Consider the following 13,919-nt stretch of genomic DNA (forward strand, 5'->3'; position numbering starts at 1 on the left):
CCCCACTCACTCCACCCCACCCCTCCACACCCCAGCCCATCCCCTCCTTGCAGACGGATGGTGCTAGTTTCCAGCAGGGTCAACGTCACGTCTGTGGTGTGTCGTCGTGACCTCTGAGTACAGGTCAAGTGACGCATTGATTTTTTTTCTTTCTTTTTTTTTTCTTCTTTTTGTGTGTTTTTTTTGGGTTTTTTGTTGTTGTTGTTTTTTTTGGTTTTTTTTCGTTTTTTGTTTTTTTTCTAGCACACCAGTCACTGTCTTGCAATATGCGGGTAATGCCACAGCACTTGCCATGGAGTCATCATCACCATTTGTTGCGGAGCCAGCCCAAGTTGTTGCGGAGCCAGCCCAAATTGTTGCGGAGCCAGCCCCAGTTGTTGCGGAGCCAGCCCAAGTTGTTGCGGAGCCAGTCCAAGTTGTTGCGGAGCCAGCCCAAGTTGTTGCGGAGCCCGCACAAGTTGTTGCGGAGCCAGCCCAAGTTGTTGCGGAGCCAGCCCAAGTTGTTGCGGAGCCAGCCCAAGTTGTTGCGGAGCCAGCCCAAGTTGTTGCGGAGCCAGCCCAAGTTGTTGCGGAGCCCGCACAAGTTGTTGCGGAGCCAGCCCAAGTTGTTGCGGAGCCAGCCCAAGTTCTTGCGGAGCCCGCACAAGTTGTTGCGGAGCCAGCCCAAGTTCTTGCGGAGCCAGCCCAAGTTGTTGCGGAGCCCGCACAAGTTGTTGCGGAGCCAGCCCAAGTTGTTGCGGAGCCAGCCCAAGTTGTTGCGGAGCCAGCTGTTGTTGTGGATCAGGCACCTGTTGCGGCAGCGCCTGTTGCGTAGCCAGAACCTGACGCGGGGCCCGATTACGTGGAAAGGGAGGCCGTGGCACCGCGGATGACTCCTGTTTGAGAGGCCATCGCCTTGGAGAGACAACTGGCCTCAGCCACTGGCGGTCCTCTGAGACCACGATATTGTCACTCTGCTGTGCCGCCTGTTGGAGGGAAATAAACGTACAGACTTGGGTGGGGTTTGTTTTTTAAGTGGCTATGGTATATTTGAAAATATCTTTAAAGATACATACAGACCACACTGACTTTGGTATCTTAAAAAAAGACACACAGACCACACTGGTTTCAAACTAACTTATATATCTCTTAAAAGAAACATGTAGACCACACTGGTTTCAAACTAACTTATATATCTCTTAAAATATACATGCTGACCACACTGGTTTCATACTGACTTTAACCCTCTTGCGGCCACACTGAGCCGAGCGCTAGGATGAGTTTCTCTGTGAAATGTGTGGATGTAAAATTGGATGCGAGTGAACGTGGGAGTTGCAGTCCACGAATGCAGAAGAACTGCTGCTGTGGAGTATAATCGTCAATGAAAGGCTGTCACCTGGGACAGACTGAGCTTACAGGTCAGGGTGTCAGTCACTATGATTATTGTGGACTTGCATTACAGCTGCTGAGCAAAATCAACACTTAAAAGCACACAGACAGACGGTGGTGACTGTCCTTGTAAAGTCATGCCATGCCGATAATTATGTTTTCACCAAGGTTCAGTAATAAAGGGGTCAAAAAAGACTTCTTGGTATTGCATCACTGTTGTTCAGCAAAATCAACACTTTAAACTACACATAAAGCGGTAAATGCCCTTATAATTCATGCCATGCTGTTCCCTTTTCAACCACGGTACAGCAATCAATGGGGTTAACAGTATCAGTAGCTGAAGGAGGCGTCACTGCATTCTGTCAAATCCATATACGCTACACCACATCTGCCAAGCAGATGCCTGACCAGCAGCGTAACCCAACGCACTTAGTCAGGCCTTGAGAAAAAAAAAAAAATAAAAAAAAATAAATAAAAAAATAACTTTAAAAAAATATTTAAAAAAAAATAAATAAATAAATAAAATGATAGATAGATACATAAAAATACTACTACTACTACTACTACTACCACTACTACTACTAATAATAATAATATTTAAAAGGCGCAAAATCTTGATTAAGTCAACTCTAAGCACACACACACACACACACACACACACACACACACACACACACACACACACACACACACACAAAATGAAAAAAAAAGATAAAATAAGCAAATAAATGTAAAACATGCAGACACGTTCACATTAACTTCACTGTAAACACGACAGAACGCGGGAAGGGAAGTCACTCACGAAAACGATGATTTCGCTGTGAAGGGGGTCGTGAGGATTGTCGCTGACCAGGGCCAGCATCCGTCTAAAGCCTGCAACCAGGCTGACAGGTACCCAGCCATCCGGGTCCATGTGTCCCCGAAGGTATGTGTCTGTTGGCAGGTTCTCTGCCCCGAAATAATAGCTTCTGTAGACAGAAGCAACAGCAACACTGTGTTGTATTATGCTGTACTGTACTGTACTGTACTGTACTGCACTATACTGTTCACCAATCATCGGAAAGAACATTTCCGGGTTTGATTAGCGTGTGACCCCTTTATGGAGCATGGACTATTTCAGAAAAAAAATCGAAAAGACTATTAGATTAATCATAATGCATGCGTCAAAGGTAAAATATGTTAACTTTCTTTGATATGTGTGAAAGTATCCGCAACATTACGTTTAAATGAATCTTCTGAGTATAAATGGTGCCCATCTTTCTACAGAAAACAAGTTACAAAACGAGAATAGCGACAGGTTTCTCTAGCTGTAGATTTGATTAGCTTCTACTATGGTTTTGGGCGATAATATTCGAGTATTTTTTGTTTGTTTGTTTGTTTGTTTGTTGTTGTTTTTTGTGTTTTGTTTTTGGGGGGCGCTTTTTGTTTTGATTTTTTCGGTCATTATTTTTAATTCTCATGCATGATGTGCTTTTTAACATCACGACACATAAACACACACACACACACACACACACACACACACACACACACACACGTACAGTTGGTTCGTGATTCTTCTGATTGCTGCATTGGGAGCACGGGCTGGTTGTCTGGTGTGATGCCTGTTCGTCCGTGGCGGCACCGCTGAAACAGATATTCTTTTTTGTCACAACAGACCTCAAGGAATCCGTGTCGCCGTAGTGCAGCGCCACTCCCCTTTTCGTGTCTGCAAGCGTACTTGTTTTTTTGGTGTTTTTTTTTTTAAAGTTCATTTTGTGCAGAATTATGCCAGGGTCAGCTTGGAAAATAAAATCCATTCAGTGTGTGTGTGTGTGTGTGTGTGTGTGTGTGTGTGTGTGTGTGTGTGTGTGTGTGTGTGTGTGTAACAGACTGGAAAAAAACTGACAAGGAATGAAAACAGTTCTTCATTATTGGACGAGTATTATTACTATTCAGTCTTTGAAATAAAATGATTTACCGTCAGTCCTCGCTGAATTATGTGAACTATTTGCTGACGATGTGACTTTACACTCAACAATGTAAACTTGCAGAAGTCTCCAGGACATCACGGAAGAGTAATAATGAATTCTTTGGCCCGGATTGAACTACATTCTGCATCCACATATACAACGAAATACAGTCTATTGTAGACCAGACATAGCCTTCAACATTACTGTTTCATCACATACCACATATCTTTGCATAAATGGCAACACATATTGAAGAAGTTAATGGAAAGGTTCTTGGGGTAGTCATCGATAATAACTTGGCTGGATCTCATCTCTTGACAGATGCGATCAGCACGCCGTACTCACGCCTTGTATTTCTGTCACTGGGAGCCTGCCTCCTCCCCCCGCCGCCCCTGCCCCGCCGCCCCTGCCCCCGCCGCCCCTGCCCCCGCGGCCTCTGTTGCTCTGCCTGTCCGATCCCTCCTCGCTAGAGTTCAGCTGCATGGGGACCCACTTCGTTTTCCCTGAAAGTGTGCAGTAATATGTCATTCACCATCTTTGATATCATCAACATCACCAACACACACATCCATGATACTTTAGATAAGGTGGAAACAGTGTTCCAGTTGCCCCGCTCCAGTTTTTCTTTATATTCTAAACGAATGGTCGCAATTGATTTCTAAAAGACAGAAGAGAAAAAAAAAGTGTCAATGCAGATTCAAAGAAAACAAGCGTGTTCGTCACCTGATTCGTTTAGTTTTGTTTTATGATTTCTCTTTCCCATCCTCCACACGCCCTGACAGAAACTGGGGGAATCACCCTTTCCACAAGTGGTCACAGACTCTTACCACGCTCCCACAAGTGGTCACATAATGTTACCTCTCTTCGATCTCGCCGGAGCTTTTGGTGGGCTGGTATTTCCGGCGTCTTCACCACTGTCCGGCCTCGCCGAAGCTTCTAGTGGGCTGGTACTTCCTCTCCACTGTCCGGCCTCGCCGAAGCTTCTAGTGGGCTGGTACTTCCGGCGTCTTCACCACTGTCCGGCCTCGCCGAAGCTTCTAGTGGGCTGGTACTTCCGGCGTCTTCACCACTGTCCGGCCTCGCCGAAGCTTCTAGTGGGCTGGTACTTCCGGCGTCTTCACCACTGTCCGGCCTCGCCGAAGCTGTTGGTTGGCTGGTATTTCCGGTGTCTTCACCACTGTCCGGCCTCGCCGAAGCTGTTGGTTGGCTGGTATTTCCGGTGTCTCCACCATTGTCCGGCCTCGCCGAAGCTGTTGGTGGACTGGTATTTCTGGCGCCCCCAGCCCTGTCCGCACCACCGCCATTCACAGCATCCTGACCTGTTACAGTGATCATACGAGGTGAGACCATTATCTACAGCATCACACATCTTAAACGGTTGGCTCAGGTCTTTGACTTATATGGGAAAAGACAACTTTGGGAACACACACACACACACACACACACACACACACACACACACACACACATGCGTGAGGATTTGCTTTTTCTTTTCATTCAAAACCTTGATTAATTGTTTGCCAGTTATGAAGCACACGTGAAATATGATTGTGTTTATGCAGAACTTGCCCATTTTTTAGTTGCATTTCAAGAGTCATACAGACGCCTCTATTCGTGTGCTTGTTTTTTCAGCAATCTCTATATAATTTCACCAAACACCAAGACGCCAACATTAATAATGGTAAAAGTCCCGATGCTTTTTAAGAGATGGATGGGATAAAGTGAAATCCTTTAAAAACAGATAACGGCATGCTACGGTGACATATTTTTAAAACATTATGCGAATAAAAGTCGTTTTGTTTTGTTGTTTTTTGCATGGTATGAAAGGTGTCTGGACTGCTGGGTGAATGCTCAGAGAGTCTGCATTCATTCGGTGGTTTGTCAGGTGGCTTTTTTTTCTTTTTCTCTTTTTTTTTTTTTTTTTTTATAAAGTTTTTACGATTTTTTTTAATCAGCAACATCTTTTAAAATCTCAAAAACAACATGCAGGGAGTGTGGAGAAAGAGCTGATTCATCCGCTCGATTCTTTGTGTGTGTGTGTGTGTGTGTGTGTGTGTGTGCAGAAAATTGGAGAGCATTTACAGAGTGTGGGGAAGCCAGATGGTTCTGGAGAATGGCAATCCGTACAACTGCTGTTTGTGATGTATCGGTACTGTTCAACATTTGCTAGATATCTAACAGCGTATCGATACGTCTGCTGAAGCATAAAAACACGCCTCTTTACCCGTTTTTTGTTGTTGTTGTTGTTGTTTGTTTGTTTGTTTTTTTTTGGGGGGGCGGGGGGGTTGTTTGTTTGTTTTTCTTTTTGATTTGTTTGTTTTGTTTTGTTTTTGTTGTTGTTGTTTTTACCCGTTTCTGTTTGATAATCATCATTACCTTCAATTTCATGGCCGCTGCTTTCGTAGTCGGCCCAGGGTTTCTGGTGACAAAGGAGCGTATACCATTTATAAGCAAAAACGAATGTAATGAACATAGAAATAGAACATGCTTTTTCCATTGCAGTTGACTACACAAGCCGTTGCATTGTCATTTAAACAGACGTTTTGTAAGAGTGAACACTTTAGGCCTACCGTAGATAAAAACATGATAAATACACATCTCATAATGAAACGGACGTCTTTCTTACTATTTTCGCTTTAAATTCTTCAACATACAATAATAAAATAAGAAAATATAGGAAATGTTCGATAGCACATGAAGCAGTGAAGTCAGTTTTACTTACCATGTTCAGTAGCGCCATTTCAAATGATTTCCGCAAAACACCACAGTTTGCACGTCAGTCGGCCTGTCTGTTAGAAAGATGGAAAATTGATAAGTATCCTCCCCTCCCTATGATGATACTACTGCTGCTACTACTACTACTAATCATCATCATCAGAAGAAGAAGAACACATTTATATAGCACTTTCAAAAATCAAAAGGCTTTACCATAACGTCAGACACAAAGCACGCTTAACACACACACACACACACACACACACACACACACACACACACACACACACACACACACACGTGCGTGCGTACGCGCTTCAGTGGCGATATTACAGTCTGCAGAGTATAATTTGTCTGTCTGAATTCTTTTGTCAGCATGGTCATATTAGGCTAGGAAATTTAGATTAAAATTTGCGTTAGGTCAAAATGTCTGCAACAAAACCGTTCTTTTTACGATAAAATAGAATAAATCATACTGATCACACTGATATAAAGTTGGCCACTATAGGGGGGCGGGAACATAGGTAGATTTTGATTTTTAATGACCAGAATCGAATATTTTTTTTATTACTTCTGCCTGTGCAAGAGCGTCTTACAAAGAGTCGCAAGGCAAGCACAGGCGAAGGTTACGCAAGCGCGGTATAAGGGGTCGCCAGAGGAAAGCGTTCAGCGCGGTACAGTACATTGACTGACTGCTGCCGTGCTGATGCTGATCTGTGAGCAGGTCACTGAATCTGAACAATAAGCTAGGAACAGAGCTCTTTCGGGTCAAAAGGAAACAAACATTTTCAATTTCATGTATTTAATACTAAAGTGGTAGAAGACGCAAATCCGCTTTTATGAATGTTTTCCATTTTCCTACCATTCATGACATATCATAAAGAATGAAATCAGTATTATACCGACTGCAAAGGTGAATTTACAAAGGCAGCACGAGATTATTTAGTTCGTAAGTACAATTTTGTTGATATTTTACGCAATGCACAACTTGGATATACTCCATGCTCCGCTTATTAACGTGTAGAATATGAATATCTAAATATGTGTTAACCCGTTTCGGTTTCAGTGAACATTATCGGCGATATGTCCAGACAATAAACTGGGAAGGTATGGAGGGCAGATGTCTTGATGTGAAAAGAACGGTATGAAATACATATTTTTCTTTGGAAATGAAGCGGTATTTGCAAATGTGACTCACGAACCCTGGCGCAGTAGACGTCGATTTAGCGTGGGATATAAATAATAATCATAATGATAACAATGGATCATAAATTTTATTAATGATTATGTAAAACTTTCTTGTAACACGTGTAACATTGAATCAAAGTTACCTAAACTAACTTTCCCGACGCAGATGTTTGAATTACTGCATTTATAATAATGATAGTAATGAATCTATCACGCGATCCCTAGCCAGTGCAATGCATTCAAACAAAGCCTGTGCAAAATTATGTATTTTATTAATGATTACCTAAAACCTTATGACATATGTAACATGGAACCCAAAATACCTAAACTAACTCCCCCACCCTGGATGATTTTATTTTTCAGAAACACTGCAGGTACTCCATTTTCACATCAATTCTCCCCAGTGTTTCGTTCCACACTTCGTCTGTCTTGTGAACTGATAAACTAGTTTACATCATTTCGTGATACAACTTCACCAGACAGCAAAAACCAAAATCAAGGTAATTTAAGGAGGTGATTTTCTGCTTTGAACTTTCTTGTTTGGAACTTTTGATGCAACAAGTCTTGAACTGAAAACAGTCTTACTGAACTACATACGTTGACTTGGTTCGAAATCTTACGCCAGTATCCGTATATTACCGCATCTCGCCATGTGTCAGAAACAGTGATTGTGTCTAAACTTAATCGGATCAGAGATACAAACAAACCATAACAATTAACATACACAGTCTTGTTGTTGTTGTTGTTTTTAATATAGCAACCACGGGGTGCGAATGAACATATCGGAGATTTCCGTGTAACATATGTACATCTCACACGCTGTCGGAAAAAAACATATTCTCTGAATCTGTGTTCAAACACACACGATTGAAGGGTGTTTGTCAAACCGATTTACGCTTTCCCGCGATGAATCCGCATAATTTATGTGGAAACAGTTCTAAATTTGTTTACATGTATATTTTTATTGGGTCGTTTACATGCACTGAAGTAACACAGAAAAGCGGAACTGAAAATTAATATGCGACGTCGATTGCATTTAAATAGTTGAAGTCATTTTTTTTCAGAAAATCAGTGTATGTGCTGCAGAAGATAGATGTGTTGACCACCTGTTGCAAGTAAAGAACGTGTAGTGTATTCATGAATGTGCTTGCCTTTGAATGAATAAAAATACGTCAAGAGGAATGGGTTGTTTACATCTGTCACGCGGGGGGTTTTGCGTAATATTTCAAACTTAATGTACCATTTTTACTGATGATCAATGTTTTATTATCACAACGAATGAATATAGATCAGATCTGTATGTACTGGATTTTAATCAGGTTTGTACTTATTTGTTTCTGACCACTTCATGTTTAGACACATTGCCATGTCACAAAATGGCGCCGAAATTTTGGATGTTTTTGATCATTTTCAGCACATCTAAGACACAAGAACGAAGTATATTCTCACAAAACTGTTGCAGACATTTCTCTAATGAATTGCAATCCTTGATAACATGTGAAACATTTGAATAATCATTCTAAACACATGTTTATACTGAATCAGACTGAGAGACCCCCATTTCCAACAAAGTTCTGGAGACTGACCCATTTTCATTTTCCAGGCAGTCTTTGCTCTTCATGACTATCTGATGCACTTCATTTTGCCACCTTCATACTCCAACCAGATACATTTTCTTTCCCATGCTAAACCAACGTGTCTACTGCGGCAGGGTTCGTGAGCCACATTTGCAAATACCGCTTCATTTCCAAAGAAAAATATATATTTCATACCGTTCTTTTTACATCAAGACATGATGTTGGTCGATTTTGCCATCATCTGCCTTCCATGCTTTCTGAATTAATTGTCTGGACAGTGCTCCGATAATGTTCATTGAAACAAACCTAGTTAACAGGTACTGAGATATTCATATACTACACGTTAATAAACAGAGCATGAAGTATTTCCAAGTTGTGCATTGCGTAAAATGTCAACATAATTGTTCCTGCGAACTAAATGATCCCGTGCTGCCTTTGTAAATTCACCTTTGCAGTCGGTATAATACCGATTTCATTCTTTATGAAATGTCCGGACTGGTAAGAAACTGTAAAACATTCATAAAAGCAAACTTGCGTTTTCTACCAATTTAGTATGTAATAGATGAAATTAAAAATTTTGTTTCCTTTTGACCCCAAAGAGTTCTTTTATTTTCTGTACGGTATCTGTCATCTGCCGCAGTGACCTACTAACGGAGGTATAGGATAGCATCAGCGCGTCCAATGATGACAACTTTTCTGTCAGCCTATATCGTGGAAATATTGATCAGGAGTTTTAATTTGAACTGAATAAACCAAATATCCCCCAATCAGTCACTGCTGATCGGTTTCCACGGAGAAGATATTTGGTTTATTCAGTTCAAATTAAAACTCCTGATCAATATTTCCACGATATAGGCTGACAGAAAAGTTGTCATCATTGGTCTTTTTTTCCTTTTTTTTCACACACTGCTAGTGAAATATTCGTGTTGAACATTCATCTTTTTATAGCCATAGACGAAGGTGGCAAAAAAACGTCCATCAGTTGCCAGCACTGACATTGCTACAGTCTGTGGGATTCACGTGTACCACATCAGACTGGTTAACAAGTTGGGATCTGTTTCCTCAGAAATTCTCGTAAACAAAATGGTGATCTGGGTGTTGTGACTACAGTTTTTTTTCCCCCTCCCTTTCGTTCTTAAATACTGATTTTGCAATTGGTCAGATTGTTATCGCCCTTTAATATTTTTTTGTCCCAAGTTCAATTTTTCATCAAAGTCAACGCATTGGACTGCTTACATATCACGAAACAAACAAAACTGTGTAGCCTCGAGAAAAACGGCTTGGCGTGGACACATTCTTCAGCTTATTTGTCAGCTTTCTTCATACTCGGTTCTATACTGTCATTTAACACTTTGTTTCTTTTTTTTTTCTTTTTCTTTCTTTTTTTTTTAATCAACCAAATGACCATTACATTTACCATCACGTTTTAACAACAAATACTTGTCATGACTCAAGCACTGCAAACCCAAAACTATCTTAAAAACGCATGTGATACAAGTTATAATAGCAAACCACCATAACGGTAAATACTTCATCTGGAAATGTTACCATTTATTTCCTCACACGGCGTTGTTGTTCACTATATTATATTAGTTATCCCGTTTTCAATCAAAATATGTGTTGCCGAAAATAAATTTAATGAAAAATGATTATTTACACACTGCAGAGAAGTCTAATACAATTGCAGAGGTGCTTCTACAAAACAATATAAAAAGAAATGTGTTTTACTCCCATCTCCTAAGGCAAACAATGAATATGAGTTCAACTGGTATCCAGACTTAACAGGATTGAAGAGAAAATATAGCCTCTATTATACAAAGAAATATAGTTATTGTCTACAGTGAACTTTAAAATTGAAAAAAACAAAACAAACCTGACCAACTTGAATGCTGGAGATTATGAAACAACTGCCACTATAATGTGCTCTGTGTTCAAACCCCCTTTGGAGAAAAATACATGGTTTGGGCCTAACGACCAAAGCCTCACATTGGAGAGCTGCGGAATAATGAAAAGGATCGTCTTGAGTCGTGGAGTCCGTGAAACTAGTCACTATAAAATGTGCTCTGCGACTCTTGGGGCTTGTACGAGAATCGTTTGGTGAGACCTTATACTTAGAAAAAAACATGGAAAGGGCCTTTCGACCAAAGCCTCACCTTTCAGTCTTGGGGAGTCGAGTCCGTCAGTTTAAAATTCGCTCGGTCTCCACTGTTTCTTGAGCGTGTATGTGAATTATTTGGCGAGACCCTGACTTTTATAGGCATACATGTGTGTTTGCCGGAAGTGGTTCCAGCCAGTCACGTTCGAAGCGGAAGTTAAACAGTCAGTCACATGAACAGTGAAACAGCTCATCTTGTCACCCATGGAAGGATCAAGTAATCAGAAGCAACCATTACAGTACGATACAACAGGCCCCTGCGATAGGTGGTTGAAGGGGTAGGGGTGAACAAGGAAGTGATAGTAACCAGATGTTATTATCATAATGGTACATTGATCGGGTGGGAGGAGGGTCAAAGGGCATCGCATTGTCTGTTGTTGATTTATTATATCTCACAGCCTACTCATCCGTCGGTCCGACGGGAGACTCTAGTACCGTTCCATGATCAGTCCTTTTCGGGAAATATTTTTTTTAGGGATTTTCGCTTAAATCAGCTACTGCTGATTTTCTCCCATGAACTGCTTACAAAAAATAAAAATAACAAAATAAGAAGAAAAGAAAGAAAAAAACACCAACCAAAAAAGGGCAGGAAAGGAGTCTGCTTTTATGAAAAATAAAATATTATCCAAAATAGGGGGGGGGGGGGAAGGAAAAGGTTGTATGGCATATTACCTTCACACACTCTGTTGCAATGCAGTTCATCTCTCTCTCTCTCTCTCTCTGATAGAGAAATTCATTTTCTTTTTGTGTGTAACGCTTACAGTGATATCCGTAAAAAATGTGAATTTTTTAAAAGAAAGTGTTTCAGTTGAAAGGGACATCATCCATCTTCTTTTGTCAGATAATGTAAAGATAATTCGGTCACTTGCTAAATTTATCGCCCTTGCTTGGCACTTTCGTAGGAAGAATTGCTCTGACTTGTAAATGCATTCACAACAAAAGAACTGCAGTCTCGAAAGTTAAAAAAAAAAAAAAATCATACTACAGCTTTAACTGTCATAGCGTTTAGGTTGGATGGTCGATTCAAAGAAGCCGACATTTGTATCGTTTTTGAATATGCACGGAGAAAGTGCAAATTAACTGAATATGTATAAGTTTACTTTTCTTTTTTCATACTTTTCTTTTAGGTTGATCACGCCGTGAGTTTGTCGAACGTGGGTATAGCCGTTTTCGACATAAGTGTTTTCTATTGTCTTGCAGCAGCTTTGTTGCTGCGACTTTGATACATATATTCATGCTGTTTGGTTTGTTTTTATGTGTTAAACGATTATTCTGATGTGTTCCATGCCAATAGGACTGTAATGTCAATGGCATTAAAACATTTTTCAGTTTCAGTTTCTGTGATAGATTACCAAGAAAGGCTTACGATATGTTGTATAGTTTAGATATAAGGGGGGAAAATAATTGGGCTTCTAATATACGAACATGTCTATTTGAACCTGGGCTAGGAAATGCATGGGTTTATCAAGGGGTGGGAGAAGAATATGCATTTGTGCGTACTTTTCGTCAACGACTGATAGACAGCAGATAGTAAAGTTGGGAAAGCCATATCGGGTTAAGTAATAGATTTGGAGTATACAGAGTATATACCTCGTCGCATGTAATGAAAAGCTATCTTTTGCTAAATCTTGATCGAAATTTACGATCTTTTTTGACAAGGTTTAGATTAATACTCATTATTATCGCTAAAAATATATTTAAAAAAAAAAAAGATTCTGATCTGCTGTGTCCAATGTGTAAAGGTTCAATTGAAGATGAACTCCACTTTGTTTTGGTGTGCCCTGTGCTAAATGATTTTCGTGTGAAGTTCATACCAAAGAAATATTATGCAGAGCCATGCTTGTTCCGTCTGGGTCTACTGATGACATCTAATAATGAAAGCATTATTCGAAATTTAGCATTGTATCTTCATAAAGCATTTCAGTTAAGAGAGACAATTGTGTCTTAATTTTTGTGTGTATGTGTTGTGTTTATTTTCGAAGGACTTGTCGTGCTTGTTTAATTCTTGTTTTGATTATACAATTATATTTTGGCCCCTCTTCATATGGGGCTAAGGCCTTGAATGAATAAAATATCTGAATCTGAATCTGAATCTGTGTGTGTGTGTGTGTGTGTGTGTGTGTGTGTGTGTGTGTGTGTGTGTGTGTGTGTGTGACGAATAATTCCCAAAGCGACACGCTACTGCTGATTTTCTCCCCTGAACTGCTTACAAAAAATAAAAATGTCAAAATAAGAAGAAAAGAAAAGAAAAAAAAAACACCAACCAAAAAAGGTCGGGAGTCTGCTTTTATGAAAAATAAAATATTATCCAAAATAGGGGGGGGAAAGGAAAAGGTTGTATGGTATATTACCTTCACACACTCTGTTGCAATGCAGTTCATCTCTCTCTCTCTCTCTCTCTCTCTCTGTGTGTGTGTGTGTGTGTGTGTGTGTGTGTGTGACGAATAATTCCCAAAGCGACACGCTTGTCCTGTTAGGAATAGCCCTGTTTTGTGTGTGTGGGGGTGGGGGGTGGGTACATGCATGTATACACATGCATACATATATTATAATACACATGTGTGTGTGTGCGTGTGTCTGTGCGTGCGCGCGCGCGCGTATGTGTGTGTGTGCGTGTGAGTATGTGTGTTTGTGTGAATTTCGTCTCTGTGTGTAATGCTTGATAGGTGACATTTGGTCCAGGTCGTTATTTTTGGGTCACTGAGTTCACATGGAATGGTCCATGGCCGCGGCTTTTGGAGACTTTTGACATGTGGTTGTGATTTTTGTATTGAGTGTTTCTTTTAAGTTGTATTTTATTCGTGTAATGTGCCTTGAGCATTATTGTGTTTTAATGAAAGGAGCAATAGAAATAAACTTTTTTTTCTTCTTTGTGTGTGTGTGTGTGTGTGTGTGTGTGTGTGTACACAGCTGGTCAAAGTGACCAATGAAATCGTGGACGATACGAACAAACAGTCACACGCA

Source organism: Babylonia areolata, chromosome 18 (genome assembly GCF_041734735.1).
Source record: "Babylonia areolata isolate BAREFJ2019XMU chromosome 18, ASM4173473v1, whole genome shotgun sequence".
Lineage (NCBI taxonomy): Eukaryota > Metazoa > Mollusca > Gastropoda > Neogastropoda > Buccinidae > Babylonia > Babylonia areolata.